Source organism: Perissodus microlepis, chromosome 7 (assembly GCF_051167445.1).
Source record: "Perissodus microlepis isolate ML-2025 ecotype Zambia chromosome 7, ASM5116744v1, whole genome shotgun sequence".
Classification (NCBI taxonomy): domain Eukaryota; kingdom Metazoa; phylum Chordata; class Actinopteri; order Cichliformes; family Cichlidae; genus Perissodus; species Perissodus microlepis.
This window is the reverse complement of record NC_140467.1, coordinates 7,638,453-7,652,585: the sequence shown is the minus strand read 5'-3', so window position 1 is coordinate 7,652,585 and position 14,133 is coordinate 7,638,453. Positions and strand designations below refer to the sequence as shown.

The 14,133-nt window shown below is 41.3% G+C and overlaps 4 pseudogenes; all 4 read left to right on the top strand.

The window, feature by feature from the left end:
* Positions 1–296: 296 nt before the first annotated feature.
* LOC146382452 (uncharacterized) lies at positions 297–6,308 on the top strand (annotated as a pseudogene).
* Positions 6,309–6,457: 149 nt separating this feature from the next.
* On the top strand, positions 6,458–8,304 carry LOC146382451 (uncharacterized; annotated as a pseudogene).
* Positions 8,198–10,660, top strand: LOC146382450 (uncharacterized; annotated as a pseudogene).
* On the top strand, positions 10,554–13,016 carry LOC146382449 (uncharacterized; annotated as a pseudogene).
* Positions 13,017–14,133: the final 1,117 nt, after the last annotated feature.

Here is a 14,133-nt window from a genome sequence, read left to right as displayed (position 1 = left end):
TCTGGGAATGGAAGAATCTCTCCTTGAGCAGAACAGCAGCATTGTTGCTGAGTTGTCTCAGATTGAAAGTGAGAGAAACGAGCAAAAGAAAGAGAACACAAAGACTGTATGGGTTGATGGAGAGAGAAATACCTGACCCTATGGAGCTTCAAATGAAAATTCAACAACTCCAGTTGGAGTTAAGCACCCTAAAGCGCAAAAAGAATTATTACAAAAAAAATTACTATCACTTTAAAAATGAGCATGAGCAAATTAGTACAGATGTGCATGACAGGAATATCCATTTTAGAGAAAGCATGGTTGAGCTTGAAGAAGTGACTCAACAGTCAGATGACATCAAAGCTCTAATTGTTGCAGAGAATAAAAATTTGCAAGCAGAGGTTAGAACCTTTCGGATGATGCTCCATGAATTTCAGGAAAAGGAAGCATCTCTGCTTGAGCAGAACAGCAGCATTGTTGCTGAGTTGTCTCAAATTGAAAGTGAGAGAAACGAGCAAAAAAAAAAGAGAACGCAGATCTCAAGGACGCTTTAGAGAGACTTGAGCAGCAATTGGGAGAAGCTCACCATAAAACAATAAAAAAGGAGAGCTTATAGAAAAACAATATAGAGAAATATTTCGCAAGACAGAACTCACAGTTGAGCTGAAAATAGAAATTTGTACTCTTCAGCGTCGGGTGAGACAGACACTGGATGAAAAGCAGTGGCAGGTGGAATCTCTGGAGGCTAAAATGCAGGAGCAGGTTAGCACAATTCAGAGAATGCCCCGTGACTTTCAAGAAAAAGAAGAATATCTCCTTAAGGAGAACAGCAGCATTGCTGCTGAGATAAACAAGTTAAAAACAGAGAACGCAAATCTCAAGAAACGTTTACAAAATCTTGAGTATCAAGCAAAGACGACAGGAAGTCTGACACTGCAAATATTTTGGCTGGAAGAAGAAGTCAAAAAGCAGAATTTCAAACTTGTTCATAAACAAGATCTCATAGATGAACTTTATGAACATCTAAAAATGAAAAGAGAGATCATTGAAAATCTTAAGGATGAGCTGAGAAGGGAGGAGGAAGAAAAAGTATTAGCTGCTGTTCACAAGATCACTGGTGAACCTCTGCAGCTGGACAATCTTGCTCCTGAACCTGAAGAGCTTGATTCTCCTGTCTCAAAACAGCCTCCTGACGTGGTTCCGACTAGTGGTTCATGGCGTCATGGTGCCAAACGCCTACTTAAAATAGGTTTAGGTGTTGCCGCAGTAGGCCTTATAATACCTGCAGCTTACTGGGGCTTTTCAAAGCTTAACAGGGATTGCACAGGTGGAATCTCTGGAGGCTAAAATGCAGGAACAGGTTAAAACCATTCAGAGGATGCACCGTGACTTTCAGGAAAAGGCAGAATCTCTCCTTGAGCAGAACAGCAGCATTGCTGCTCAGTTGTCTAGGAATAATGGAATAGGACTCCGGTTCTATTTTGTGGGTTTTCTCTCTGAACTGGGGGCCATGATTAAGAGGGACGGCCGAGGGCATTCGTATTGTGCCGCTAGAGGTGAAATTCGTGGACCGGCGCAAGACGGACGAAAGCGAAAGCATTTGCCAAGAATGTTTTCATTAACAGGTTAACACCGTTCAAATGATGCACCATGACTGTCTGGAAAAGGAAGAATATCTCCTTAGACAGAACAGCAGCATTGCTGCTCAGTTGTCACTTATTGAAAGTGAGAGAAACGAACAAAAGAAAGAGAACGCAAAACTCAAGGAAGCGTTAGAGAGACTTGAGCACCAAGTGGGAGAAGCTCACCATAAAATAACAAAAAAAGAAGAGATAATAGAAAAACAGAATAGAGAAATAGATCACAAGACTGAACAGATAGTTGAGCTGAAAAAAGAAATATGTACTCTTCAGCGTCGGGTGAGACAGGCTCTGGATGAAAAACAGTCACAGGTGGAATCTCTGGTGGATAAATTGCAGGAACAGGTTAACACCGTTCAAATGATGCACCATGACTGTCTGGAAAAGGAAGAATATCTCCTTAGACAGAACAGCAGCATTGCTGCTCAGTTGTCACTTATTGAAAGTGAGAGAAACGAACAAAAGAAAGAGAATGCAAAACTCAAGAAACCTTTAGAGCCTCTTGAGTACCAAGTGGAAAAAGCTCATATTGAAACAACAACAAAAAATGAGATAATAGAAAAGCAGAATAGGGAAATAGTGCAAAACCAGAAACTGATAGTTGAACAGGTACAAGAAATATGCGATCTCCAATGTCAGGTGAGACAGGCTCAGGTCGAAAAACAGTCACAGGTGGAATCTCTGGAGGCCAAATTGCAGGAACAGGTTAACACCATTCAGACGATGCACCGTGACTTTCTGGGAATGGAAGAATCTCTCCTTGAGCAGAACAGCAGCATTGTTGCTGAGTTGTCTCAGATTGAAAGTGAGAGAAACGAGCAAAAGAAAGAGAACACAAAGACTGTATGGGTTGATGGAGAGAGAAATACCTGACCCTATGGAGCTTCAAATGAAAATTCAACAACTCCAGTTGGAGTTAAGCACCCTAAAGCGCAAAAAGAATTATTACAAAAAAAATTACTATCACTTTAAAAATGAGCATGAGCAAATTAGTACAGATGTGCATGACAGGAATATCCATTTTAGAGAAAGCATGGTTGAGCTTGAAGAAGTGACTCAACAGTCAGATGACATCAAAGCTCTAATTGTTGCAGAGAATAAAAATTTGCAAGCAGAGGTTAGAACCTTTCGGATGATGCTCCATGAATTTCAGGAAAAGGAAGCATCTCTGCTTGAGCAGAACAGCAGCATTGTTGCTGAGTTGTCTCAAATTGAAAGTGAGAGAAACGAGCAAAAAAAAAAGAGAACGCAGATCTCAAGGACGCTTTAGAGAGACTTGAGCAGCAATTGGGAGAAGCTCACCATAAAACAATAAAAAAGGAGAGCTTATAGAAAAACAATATAGAGAAATATTTCGCAAGACAGAACTCACAGTTGAGCTGAAAATAGAAATTTGTACTCTTCAGCGTCGGGTGAGACAGACACTGGATGAAAAGCAGTGGCAGGTGGAATCTCTGGAGGCTAAAATGCAGGAGCAGGTTAGCACAATTCAGAGAATGCCCCGTGACTTTCAAGAAAAAGAAGAATATCTCCTTAAGGAGAACAGCAGCATTGCTGCTGAGATAAACAAGTTAAAAACAGAGAACGCAAATCTCAAGAAACGTTTACAAAATCTTGAGTATCAAGCAAAGACGACAGGAAGTCTGACACTGCAAATATTTTGGCTGGAAGAAGAAGTCAAAAAGCAGAATTTCAAACTTGTTCATAAACAAGATCTCATAGATGAACTTTATGAACATCTAAAAATGAAAAGAGAGATCATTGAAAATCTTAAGGATGAGCTGAGAAGGGAGGAGGAAGAAAAAGTATTAGCTGCTGTTCACAAGATCACTGGTGAACCTCTGCAGCTGGACAATCTTGCTCCTGAACCTGAAGAGCTTGATTCTCCTGTCTCAAAACAGCCTCCTGACGTGGTTCCGACTAGTGGTTCATGGCGTCATGGTGCCAAACGCCTACTTAAAATAGGTTTAGGTGTTGCCGCAGTAGGCCTTATAATACCTGCAGCTTACTGGGGCTTTTCAAAGCTTAACAGGGATTGCACAGGTGGAATCTCTGGAGGCTAAAATGCAGGAACAGGTTAAAACCATTCAGAGGATGCACCGTGACTTTCAGGAAAAGGCAGAATCTCTCCTTGAGCAGAACAGCAGCATTGCTGCTCAGTTGTCTAGGAATAATGGAATAGGACTCCGGTTCTATTTTGTGGGTTTTCTCTCTGAACTGGGGGCCATGATTAAGAGGGACGGCCGGGGGCATTCGTATTGTGCCGCTAGAGGTGAAATTCGTGGACCGGCGCAAGACGGACGAAAGCGAAAGCATTTGCCAAGAATGTTTTCATTAACAGGTTAACACCGTTCAAATGATGCACCATGACTGTCTGGAAAAGGAAGAATATCTCCTTAGACAGAACAGCAGCATTGCTGCTCAGTTGTCACTTATTGAAAGTGAGAGAAACGAACAAAAGAAAGAGAACGCAAAACTCAAGGAAGCGTTAGAGAGACTTGAGCACCAAGTGGGAGAAGCTCACCATAAAATAACAAAAAAAGAAGAGATAATAGAAAAACAGAATAGAGAAATAGATCACAAGACTGAACAGATAGTTGAGCTGAAAAAAGAAATATGTACTCTTCAGCGTCGGGTGAGACAGGCTCTGGATGAAAAACAGTCACAGGTGGAATCTCTGGTGGATAAATTGCAGGAACAGGTTAACACCGTTCAAATGATGCACCATGACTGTCTGGAAAAGGAAGAATATCTCCTTAGACAGAACAGCAGCATTGCTGCTCAGTTGTCACTTATTGAAAGTGAGAGAAACGAACAAAAGAAAGAGAATGCAAAACTCAAGAAACCTTTAGAGCCTCTTGAGTACCAAGTGGAAAAAGCTCATATTGAAACAACAACAAAAAATGAGATAATAGAAAAGCAGAATAGGGAAATAGTGCAAAACCAGAAACTGATAGTTGAACAGGTACAAGAAATATGCGATCTCCAATGTCAGGTGAGACAGGCTCAGGTCGAAAAACAGTCACAGGTGGAATCTCTGGAGGCCAAATTGCAGGAACAGGTTAACACCATTCAGACGATGCACCGTGACTTTCTGGGAATGGAAGAATCTCTCCTTGAGCAGAACAGCAGCATTGTTGCTGAGTTGTCTCAGATTGAAAGTGAGAGAAACGAGCAAAAGAAAGAGAACACAAAGACTGTATGGGTTGATGGAGAGAGAAATACCTGACCCTATGGAGCTTCAAATGAAAATTCAACAACTCCAGTTGGAGTTAAGCACCCTAAAGCGCAAAAAGAATTATTACAAAAAAAATTACTATCACTTTAAAAATGAGCATGAGCAAATTAGTACAGATGTGCATGACAGGAATATCCATTTTAGAGAAAGCATGGTTGAGCTTGAAGAAGTGACTCAACAGTCAGATGACATCAAAGCTCTAATTGTTGCAGAGAATAAAAATTTGCAAGCAGAGGTTAGAACCTTTCGGATGATGCTCCATGAATTTCAGGAAAAGGAAGCATCTCTGCTTGAGCAGAACAGCAGCATTGTTGCTGAGTTGTCTCAAATTGAAAGTGAGAGAAACGAGCAAAAAAAAAAGAGAACGCAGATCTCAAGGACGCTTTAGAGAGACTTGAGCAGCAATTGGGAGAAGCTCACCATAAAACAATAAAAAAGGAGAGCTTATAGAAAAACAATATAGAGAAATATTTCGCAAGACAGAACTCACAGTTGAGCTGAAAATAGAAATTTGTACTCTTCAGCGTCGGGTGAGACAGACACTGGATGAAAAGCAGTGGCAGGTGGAATCTCTGGAGGCTAAAATGCAGGAGCAGGTTAGCACAATTCAGAGAATGCCCCGTGACTTTCAAGAAAAAGAAGAATATCTCCTTAAGGAGAACAGCAGCATTGCTGCTGAGATAAACAAGTTAAAAACAGAGAACGCAAATCTCAAGAAACGTTTACAAAATCTTGAGTATCAAGCAAAGACGACAGGAAGTCTGACACTGCAAATATTTTGGCTGGAAGAAGAAGTCAAAAAGCAGAATTTCAAACTTGTTCATAAACAAGATCTCATAGATGAACTTTATGAACATCTAAAAATGAAAAGAGAGATCATTGAAAATCTTAAGGATGAGCTGAGAAGGGAGGAGGAAGAAAAAGTATTAGCTGCTGTTCACAAGATCACTGGTGAACCTCTGCAGCTGGACAATCTTGCTCCTGAACCTGAAGAGCTTGATTCTCCTGTCTCAAAACAGCCTCCTGACGTGGTTCCGACTAGTGGTTCATGGCGTCATGGTGCCAAACGCCTACTTAAAATAGGTTTAGGTGTTGCCGCAGTAGGCCTTATAATACCTGCAGCTTACTGGGGCTTTTCAAAGCTTAACAGGGATTGCACAGGTGGAATCTCTGGAGGCTAAAATGCAGGAACAGGTTAAAACCATTCAGAGGATGCACCGTGACTTTCAGGAAAAGGCAGAATCTCTCCTTGAGCAGAACAGCAGCATTGCTGCTCAGTTGTCTAGGAATAATGGAATAGGACTCCGGTTCTATTTTGTGGGTTTTCTCTCTGAACTGGGGGCCATGATTAAGAGGGACGGCCGGGGGCATTCGTATTGTGCCGCTAGAGGTGAAATTCGTGGACCGGCGCAAGACGGACGAAAGCGAAAGCATTTGCCAAGAATGTTTTCATTAACAGGTTAACACCGTTCAAATGATGCACCATGACTGTCTGGAAAAGGAAGAATATCTCCTTAGACAGAACAGCAGCATTGCTGCTCAGTTGTCACTTATTGAAAGTGAGAGAAACGAACAAAAGAAAGAGAACGCAAAACTCAAGGAAGCGTTAGAGAGACTTGAGCACCAAGTGGGAGAAGCTCACCATAAAATAACAAAAAAAGAAGAGATAATAGAAAAACAGAATAGAGAAATAGATCACAAGACTGAACAGATAGTTGAGCTGAAAAAAGAAATATGTACTCTTCAGCGTCGGGTGAGACAGGCTCTGGATGAAAAACAGTCACAGGTGGAATCTCTGGTGGATAAATTGCAGGAACAGGTTAACACCGTTCAAATGATGCACCATGACTGTCTGGAAAAGGAAGAATATCTCCTTAGACAGAACAGCAGCATTGCTGCTCAGTTGTCACTTATTGAAAGTGAGAGAAACGAGCAAAAGAAAGAGAACACAAAGACTGTATGGGTTGATGGAGAGAGAAATACCTGACCCTATGGAGCTTCAAATGAAAATTCAACAACTCCAGTTGGAGTTAAGCACCCTAAAGCGCAAAAAGAATTATTACAAAAAAAATTACTATCACTTTAAAAATGAGCATGAGCAAATTAGTACAGATGTGCATGACAGGAATATCCATTTTAGAGAAAGCATGGTTGAGCTTGAAGAAGTGACTCAACAGTCAGATGACATCAAAGCTCTAATTGTTGCAGAGAATAAAAATTTGCAAGCAGAGGTTAGAACCTTTCGGATGATGCTCCATGAATTTCAGGAAAAGGAAGCATCTCTGCTTGAGCAGAACAGCAGCATTGTTGCTGAGTTGTCTCAAATTGAAAGTGAGAGAAACGAGCAAAAAAAAAAGAGAACGCAGATCTCAAGGACGCTTTAGAGAGACTTGAGCAGCAATTGGGAGAAGCTCACCATAAAACAATAAAAAAGGAGAGCTTATAGAAAAACAATATAGAGAAATATTTCGCAAGACAGAACTCACAGTTGAGCTGAAAATAGAAATTTGTACTCTTCAGCGTCGGGTGAGACAGACACTGGATGAAAAGCAGTGGCAGGTGGAATCTCTGGAGGCTAAAATGCAGGAGCAGGTTAGCACAATTCAGAGAATGCCCCGTGACTTTCAAGAAAAAGAAGAATATCTCCTTAAGGAGAACAGCAGCATTGCTGCTGAGATAAACAAGTTAAAAACAGAGAACGCAAATCTCAAGAAACGTTTACAAAATCTTGAGTATCAAGCAAAGACGACAGGAAGTCTGACACTGCAAATATTTTGGCTGGAAGAAGAAGTCAAAAAGCAGAATTTCAAACTTGTTCATAAACAAGATCTCATAGATGAACTTTATGAACATCTAAAAATGAAAAGAGAGATCATTGAAAATCTTAAGGATGAGCTGAGAAGGGAGGAGGAAGAAAAAGTATTAGCTGCTGTTCACAAGATCACTGGTGAACCTCTGCAGCTGGACAATCTTGCTCCTGAACCTGAAGAGCTTGATTCTCCTGTCTCAAAACAGCCTCCTGACGTGGTTCCGACTAGTGGTTCATGGCGTCATGGTGCCAAACGCCTACTTAAAATAGGTTTAGGTGTTGCCGCAGTAGGCCTTATAATACCTGCAGCTTACTGGGGCTTTTCAAAGCTTAACAGGGATTGCACAGGTGGAATCTCTGGAGGCTAAAATGCAGGAACAGGTTAAAACCATTCAGAGGATGCACCGTGACTTTCAGGAAAAGGCAGAATCTCTCCTTGAGCAGAACAGCAGCATTGCTGCTCAGTTGTCTAGGAATAATGGAATAGGACTCCGGTTCTATTTTGTGGGTTTTCTCTCTGAACTGGGGGCCATGATTAAGAGGGACGGCCGGGGGCATTCGTATTGTGCCGCTAGAGGTGAAATTCGTGGACCGGCGCAAGACGGACGAAAGCGAAAGCATTTGCCAAGAATGTTTTCATTAACAGGTTAACACCGTTCAAATGATGCACCATGACTGTCTGGAAAAGGAAGAATATCTCCTTAGACAGAACAGCAGCATTGCTGCTCAGTTGTCACTTATTGAAAGTGAGAGAAACGAACAAAAGAAAGAGAACGCAAAACTCAAGGAAGCGTTAGAGAGACTTGAGCACCAAGTGGGAGAAGCTCACCATAAAATAACAAAAAAAGAAGAGATAATAGAAAAACAGAATAGAGAAATAGATCACAAGACTGAACAGATAGTTGAGCTGAAAAAAGAAATATGTACTCTTCAGCGTCGGGTGAGACAGGCTCTGGATGAAAAACAGTCACAGGTGGAATCTCTGGTGGATAAATTGCAGGAACAGGTTAACACCGTTCAAATGATGCACCATGACTGTCTGGAAAAGGAAGAATATCTCCTTAGACAGAACAGCAGCATTGCTGCTCAGTTGTCACTTATTGAAAGTGAGAGAAACGAACAAAAGAAAGAGAATGCAAAACTCAAGAAACCTTTAGAGCCTCTTGAGTACCAAGTGGAAAAAGCTCATATTGAAACAACAACAAAAAATGAGATAATAGAAAAGCAGAATAGGGAAATAGTGCAAAACCAGAAACTGATAGTTGAACAGGTACAAGAAATATGCGATCTCCAATGTCAGGTGAGACAGGCTCAGGTCGAAAAACAGTCACAGGTGGAATCTCTGGAGGCCAAATTGCAGGAACAGGTTAACACCATTCAGACGATGCACCGTGACTTTCTGGGAATGGAAGAATCTCTCCTTGAGCAGAACAGCAGCATTGTTGCTGAGTTGTCTCAGATTGAAAGTGAGAGAAACGAGCAAAAGAAAGAGAACACAAAGACTGTATGGGTTGATGGAGAGAGAAATACCTGACCCTATGGAGCTTCAAATGAAAATTCAACAACTCCAGTTGGAGTTAAGCACCCTAAAGCGCAAAAAGAATTATTACAAAAAAAATTACTATCACTTTAAAAATGAGCATGAGCAAATTAGTACAGATGTGCATGACAGGAATATCCATTTTAGAGAAAGCATGGTTGAGCTTGAAGAAGTGACTCAACAGTCAGATGACATCAAAGCTCTAATTGTTGCAGAGAATAAAAATTTGCAAGCAGAGGTTAGAACCTTTCGGATGATGCTCCATGAATTTCAGGAAAAGGAAGCATCTCTGCTTGAGCAGAACAGCAGCATTGTTGCTGAGTTGTCTCAAATTGAAAGTGAGAGAAACGAGCAAAAAAAAAAGAGAACGCAGATCTCAAGGACGCTTTAGAGAGACTTGAGCAGCAATTGGGAGAAGCTCACCATAAAACAATAAAAAAGGAGAGCTTATAGAAAAACAATATAGAGAAATATTTCGCAAGACAGAACTCACAGTTGAGCTGAAAATAGAAATTTGTACTCTTCAGCGTCGGGTGAGACAGACACTGGATGAAAAGCAGTGGCAGGTGGAATCTCTGGAGGCTAAAATGCAGGAGCAGGTTAGCACAATTCAGAGAATGCCCCGTGACTTTCAAGAAAAAGAAGAATATCTCCTTAAGGAGAACAGCAGCATTGCTGCTGAGATAAACAAGTTAAAAACAGAGAACGCAAATCTCAAGAAACGTTTACAAAATCTTGAGTATCAAGCAAAGACGACAGGAAGTCTGACACTGCAAATATTTTGGCTGGAAGAAGAAGTCAAAAAGCAGAATTTCAAACTTGTTCATAAACAAGATCTCATAGATGAACTTTATGAACATCTAAAAATGAAAAGAGAGATCATTGAAAATCTTAAGGATGAGCTGAGAAGGGAGGAGGAAGAAAAAGTATTAGCTGCTGTTCACAAGATCACTGGTGAACCTCTGCAGCTGGACAATCTTGCTCCTGAACCTGAAGAGCTTGATTCTCCTGTCTCAAAACAGCCTCCTGACGTGGTTCCGACTAGTGGTTCATGGCGTCATGGTGCCAAACGCCTACTTAAAATAGGTTTAGGTGTTGCCGCAGTAGGCCTTATAATACCTGCAGCTTACTGGGGCTTTTCAAAGCTTAACAGGGATTGCACAGGTGGAATCTCTGGAGGCTAAAATGCAGGAACAGGTTAAAACCATTCAGAGGATGCACCGTGACTTTCAGGAAAAGGCAGAATCTCTCCTTGAGCAGAACAGCAGCATTGCTGCTCAGTTGTCTAGGAATAATGGAATAGGACTCCGGTTCTATTTTGTGGGTTTTCTCTCTGAACTGGGGGCCATGATTAAGAGGGACGGCCGGGGGCATTCGTATTGTGCCGCTAGAGGTGAAATTCGTGGACCGGCGCAAGACGGACGAAAGCGAAAGCATTTGCCAAGAATGTTTTCATTAACAGGTTAACACCGTTCAAATGATGCACCATGACTGTCTGGAAAAGGAAGAATATCTCCTTAGACAGAACAGCAGCATTGCTGCTCAGTTGTCACTTATTGAAAGTGAGAGAAACGAACAAAAGAAAGAGAACGCAAAACTCAAGGAAGCGTTAGAGAGACTTGAGCACCAAGTGGGAGAAGCTCACCATAAAATAACAAAAAAAGAAGAGATAATAGAAAAACAGAATAGAGAAATAGATCACAAGACTGAACAGATAGTTGAGCTGAAAAAAGAAATATGTACTCTTCAGCGTCGGGTGAGACAGGCTCTGGATGAAAAACAGTCACAGGTGGAATCTCTGGTGGATAAATTGCAGGAACAGGTTAACACCGTTCAAATGATGCACCATGACTGTCTGGAAAAGGAAGAATATCTCCTTAGACAGAACAGCAGCATTGCTGCTCAGTTGTCACTTATTGAAAGTGAGAGAAACGAACAAAAGAAAGAGAATGCAAAACTCAAGAAACCTTTAGAGCCTCTTGAGTACCAAGTGGAAAAAGCTCATATTGAAACAACAACAAAAAATGAGATAATAGAAAAGCAGAATAGGGAAATAGTGCAAAACCAGAAACTGATAGTTGAACAGGTACAAGAAATATGCGATCTCCAATGTCAGGTGAGACAGGCTCAGGTCGAAAAACAGTCACAGGTGGAATCTCTGGAGGCCAAATTGCAGGAACAGGTTAACACCATTCAGACGATGCACCGTGACTTTCTGGGAATGGAAGAATCTCTCCTTGAGCAGAACAGCAGCATTGTTGCTGAGTTGTCTCAGATTGAAAGTGAGAGAAACGAGCAAAAGAAAGAGAACACAAAGACTGTATGGGTTGATGGAGAGAGAAATACCTGACCCTATGGAGCTTCAAATGAAAATTCAACAACTCCAGTTGGAGTTAAGCACCCTAAAGCGCAAAAAGAATTATTACAAAAAAAATTACTATCACTTTAAAAATGAGCATGAGCAAATTAGTACAGATGTGCATGACAGGAATATCCATTTTAGAGAAAGCATGGTTGAGCTTGAAGAAGTGACTCAACAGTCAGATGACATCAAAGCTCTAATTGTTGCAGAGAATAAAAATTTGCAAGCAGAGGTTAGAACCTTTCGGATGATGCTCCGTGAATTTCAGGAAAAGGAAGCATCTCTGCTTGAGCAGAACAGCAGCATTGTTGCTGAGTTGTCTCAAATTGAAAGTGAGAGAAACGAGCAAAAAAAAAAGAGAACGCAGATCTCAAGGACGCTTTAGAGAGACTTGAGCAGCAATTGGGAGAAGCTCACCATAAAACAATAAAAAAGGAGAGCTTATAGAAAAACAATATAGAGAAATATTTCGCAAGACAGAACTCACAGTTGAGCTGAAAATAGAAATTTGTACTCTTCAGCGTCGGGTGAGACAGACACTGGATGAAAAGCAGTCACAGGTGGAATCTCTGGAGGCTAAAATGCAGGAGCAGGTTAGCACAATTCAGAGAATGCCCCGTGACTTTCAAGAAAAAGAAGAATATCTCCTTAAGGAGAACAGCAGCATTGCTGCTGAGATAAACAAGTTAAAAACAGAGAACGCAAATCTCAAGAAACGTTTACAAAATCTTGAGTATCAAGCAAAGACGACAGGAAGTCTGACACTGCAAATATTTTGGCTGGAAGAAGAAGTCAAAAAGCAGAATTTCAAACTTGTTCATAAACAAGATCTCATAGATGAACTTTATGAACATCTAAAAATGAAAAGAGAGATCATTGAAAATCTTAAGGATGAGCTGAGAAGGGAGGAGGAAGAAAAAGTATTAGCTGCTGTTCACAAGATCACTGGTGAACCTCTGCAGCTGGACAATCTTGCTCCTGAACCTGAAGAGCTTGATTCTCCTGTCTCAAAACAGCCTCCTGACGTGGTTCCGACTAGTGGTTCATGGCGTCATGGTGCCAAACGCCTACTTAAAATAGGTTTAGGTGTTGCCGCAGTAGGCCTTATAATACCTGCAGCTTACTGGGGCTTTTCAAAGCTTAACAGGGATTGCACAGGTGGAATCTCTGGAGGCTAAAATGCAGGAACAGGTTAAAACCATTCAGAGGATGCACCGTGACTTTCAGGAAAAGGCAGAATCTCTCCTTGAGCAGAACAGCAGCATTGCTGCTCAGTTGTCTAGGAATAATGGAATAGGACTCCGGTTCTATTTTGTGGGTTTTCTCTCTGAACTGGGGGCCATGATTAAGAGGGACGGCCGGGGGCATTCGTATTGTGCCGCTAGAGGTGAAATTCGTGGACCGGCGCAAGACGGACGAAAGCGAAAGCATTTGCCAAGAATGTTTTCATTAACAGGTTAACACCGTTCAAATGATGCACCATGACTGTCTGGAAAAGGAAGACTATCTCCTTAGACAGAACAGCAGCATTGCTGCTCAGTTGTCACTTATTGAAAGTGAGAGAAACGAACAAAAGAAAGAGAATGCAAAACTCAAGAAACCTTTAGAGCCTCTTGAGTACCAAGTGGAAAAAGCTCATATTGAAACAACAACAAAAAATGAGATAATAGAAAAGCAGAATAGGGAAATAGTGCAAAACCAGAAACTGATAGTTGAACAGGTACAAGAAATATGCGATCTCCAATGTCAGGTGAGACAGGCTCAGGTCGAAAAACAGTCACAGGTGGAATCTCTGGAGGCTGAAATGCAGGAGCAGGTTAGCACAATTCAGAGGATGCCCCGTGACTTTCAAGAAAAAGAAGAATATCTCCTTAAGGAGAACAGCAGCATTGCTGCTGAGATAAACAAGTTAAAAACAGAGAACGCAAATCTCAAGAAACGTTTACAAAATCTTGAGTATCAAGCAAAGACGACAGGAAGTCTGACACTGCAAATATTTTGGCTGGAAGAAGAAGTCAAAAAGCAGAATTTCAAACTTGTTCATAAACAAGATCTCATAGATGAACTTTATGAACATCTAAAAATGAAAAGAGAGATCATTGAAAATCTTAAGGATGAGCTGAGAAGGGAGGAGGAAGAAAAAGTATCTCCAGCTGCAGAGGTTCTTACTGCAGCTGGAGAATCTTGCTCCTGAACCTGAGGAGCTCGTTTTTCCTGTTTCAGAACCACCTCCTGATGTGGTTCTGACTAGTGGTTCGAAGCTACGTGGTGCCAAACGCCTACTTAATGTATGTTTAGGTCTTGCCACAGCGGGCCTTATAATACCTGCAGCTTAATGGGCCTTCTCAACGATTTTCAACTTAAGTGAATTTCCCAGTTGTTTTCTGTGGAACTGAGCTTATGATCTACTTGAGGCCTACAAAAATTTTGGACTTGAACCAGTTATCCTTTACAAAACGGTAATATTGTTTTCCAACCATGGCCCACCAACCATACCAGTTTGTGATAACTATACTGTTATCTCCTTTATGTTAAATTTTGTCTCCCCCCCCCCTTGGACTGAGT